This window comes from Gambusia affinis, linkage group LG13 (genome assembly GCF_019740435.1).
Source record: "Gambusia affinis linkage group LG13, SWU_Gaff_1.0, whole genome shotgun sequence".
NCBI lineage: Eukaryota > Metazoa > Chordata > Actinopteri > Cyprinodontiformes > Poeciliidae > Gambusia > Gambusia affinis.
In genome coordinates this window covers 17,987,879-17,991,067 of record NC_057880.1, presented here as the reverse complement: position 1 = coordinate 17,991,067, position 3,189 = coordinate 17,987,879, and positions in this window count along the sequence as shown.

Genomic DNA, 3,189 nt, shown 5'->3' with positions numbered 1-3,189 from the left:
AACGTGGAGGAAAACTGAATGTCCAGATTTAAAGGGCCGGTGCGCCTTAAATTCCCTTTGCATGTCCAGCATCAGAAAAACCAATGAAAGGTCAGCGTTGTGGATAAATCTACTGCAACGATTAAAATAGAGTGAGATTATTAAACAATACCCTGTGCTTTGAACATCTCACACAGTGTTGCTCAGTTCTTTCAATACTTTATTCAACCCTAAGGAAAAATTGCATCCAAAAGTTTTAGAAAATCCAAAATATAAGCATGAGTGTGAGCATCTAAGTTATGCATTTGTCCATTTTTATATTTTTGCAAGCAATGTATCGGCATAATAAGTAAGAAGTTTATACAAACACAATAAAGAAGATGATGCAGTGTGGATTCATGCTGCAGTCTCATTTGTCCAGAAGAGGGCGCTGCTTAATCATACCACGCTGAGATTTTCCTTCAGGCCAGCTGAAAGCACATCTAACAAAATTTCCTACAGTATCTAAATTTATGGTTGCCTTTGTTTTCTTTATGATACAACCTTAATTATTTTTACACTCAAAATGAATATTGCATAAAAAATCTACAGCATTACTCAGTGTTGCAACCTTTGCAGCTTACTGTGTGATAATTAATGCCTCTTTTCCTCATTATTTGCATCAGTGCCAGTTTTTCCACTGCAAAGCTGTTGAATGAGGTCCAAATGATTGCGTCTTAAGAACCAAAGTATCTCTTCCCATGCTTCCTTTATTCACATTTTTTGCTGAGCACAAAGAAGATTTAGTGCAATGGAAAGCAAATTTAAAAGGCTCTTATTTAATATCAGTAATCTAGTGAACTGCTATATTTTTAAGAAGAAAAAGACATAGACTATTTAAAATGCTAGGTCTTTCAAATGCAAATATGCAACATTTAATGAATAAATTTTAATTAAATTACCGAAATAACTACAGAAGTGATCATTTATGAAGTGATAACCACACTTATGATTAATAGCATCTTTACGTTATAATCCATCTTCACCTGCTCTTTCTCTTTCTGTATTTGTATTGTACACACATCAAAATGCTTTTGTTATGTATATGATCTGTGCTGAAGTCCCAGCACTTTGATGGGTCATATTAATCTCATATCGATGCACATCTAAAAATAGAGCATGCATCTTGCTCTCCTGAGTCATAGTGTCCTCGGGTAATGCAATGAAAACAGCAACAGACAGAGAAGTTGATGGAGAAGATCACATTGTAGGCATGAGTCACGGTTTAAATAGGTGGTATTTTCCCTCTTCTGGGATCTGGCCATGTGGAGATATTTGAATCTCTGAGTCACACTTGTCTTCCAACTTTGGAGGGAATATGAATCTTGCAATCTTAAGCTGCAATTCCTTTAAAAATGAAAATGACGATGTGATTTACATTTCAGTGTTTTGATTCTAACGCTTTCCACTCAGCGGGGTGACTCAGCAGCCACCCATTGGAGAGCGGGGTTGATCTCTGACGGGCGGCTGGTACAGTGAGTGCAAACTATGGGTGGTTAACGGCAACTTGATGTCACTCCCGTTTACTGTGCAGCAGCTAATGCTTCACACTCTGGCATTCAGCTCAGGGATATGAAGTCAAAGGAGAAGAATCGGTTATTGAAGTTCTCCTGGCATTTCTTTGGAACATCAAACAGTGAAACTGTTAGATTTTTTTGAATGTGTTCTGGGTGGTGTATAGTTGACTAAGAATTTGCTACAACTTCTCTTCTTTTTGAATCAGCCAGAGCAGTAAGTAATTTGTTGTTTGTAATTAACAAAAACTCTCATTACTTGATTCTTTTCTGTGTTTTGGCTACATACAGCCAAAAACTTCAATGTATCTTATTGATTTTACATGTGAAAGGTCAAGATAAAGTAGAACATAAATATGAAAATACGCTTGCTGTAAACTAACTTAACTGTATTCACATGGGACATTTAACAAGGATGCATATTTTGGGTAGTGCCAAGAACTGAAGCATGTCAAAGTCAAAATTGCAACTGAAACAATTAATTTGTTATGCATTGTTAGAAGCATATTCCCAGAGGCATTTAATTTGAAACATGCTGTGATAGTGGCTACAGACAGCAGGATCTGAACAGGATAAAGGCTTTTACTGATACAATAGGTGTGTGGCCAAAATCCAGAACTGAAGTCCAACCTTACATTTCCTGTTTCTGGACCCAAAACCCTGCATAATCTCATTAAATAGCTACATGCCTAATTGTATCTCTTTAGGGAACCACACTGATTAAACATTTATGTATACCATCCCTGTTGTTGCTTGCTCTAGAAGCTCATTCTCTGTCCTTTTCCTTAGGCACAGATAAAATTTAGTTTTTCCCCTCTACCGCTCACATTTCTTTTTCCTTATTTTGTATTGAAGTGAAAAGCTGCCAGTCATGAACTAAGGTCATGAAAATGAGTCTTTTAAAAACAGATGGATTTAAGGATAAAGGCTGGTAGACTGGTAGATCCTGCTCAGCTTTTCCCATCTCCCATGGTGTAATCATCTGGTTGTTCTGTGCTTTTACATCCTGTCACTACAGGGCTGTGCCAGCTTTGAGAGCCTATTTCAGCAGTAGTTTCTGGCCATGTGTCTGCCATTGGCATATGGAGAAGAACTGCACAGTGACGAGGAGAGCCATGCATTTTGATAACCAGCTGAAAGCAGCAACCATATAGTCTTCAAGAGCATCTGACTGATCTAGCTGCAGAGGTGAAGAGGTTGAATGAAGGCCAGCATAAATAGAAATACGGCTGAAAACAACACAAGAAATTACGTTTAAATCAGCCGTTTAAATCAGCAGTTTAAATTATTGGGAAGATGTTTAAATCTTACCAATAATTTTTTTCTATGAACTGTCAAACCCACATAGCCTTTCCAAAAAAGTAAACCAAAAAAAACTGAGCTTGCTCAGGTATATAAACACTATTTATGTAAAAAATAAAATAAAATAAAAAAATAAAAAAATTGTGTGTGTGTATATATATATATATATATGAGGCTCATAGAGTTATGATTTAAAGGATCAGTGAAGTCACTGATCTATTGTAAATAATTTCTATTACTGCAGGCTTTTTGTGTTTTGCCACACAATTCATAAAAGGAATTTTTTACAATTGTATGTTATGTGAATCCCAAATACTGGTATTTTGTCATTGTAGCTACATTAATGTTCAGAAAT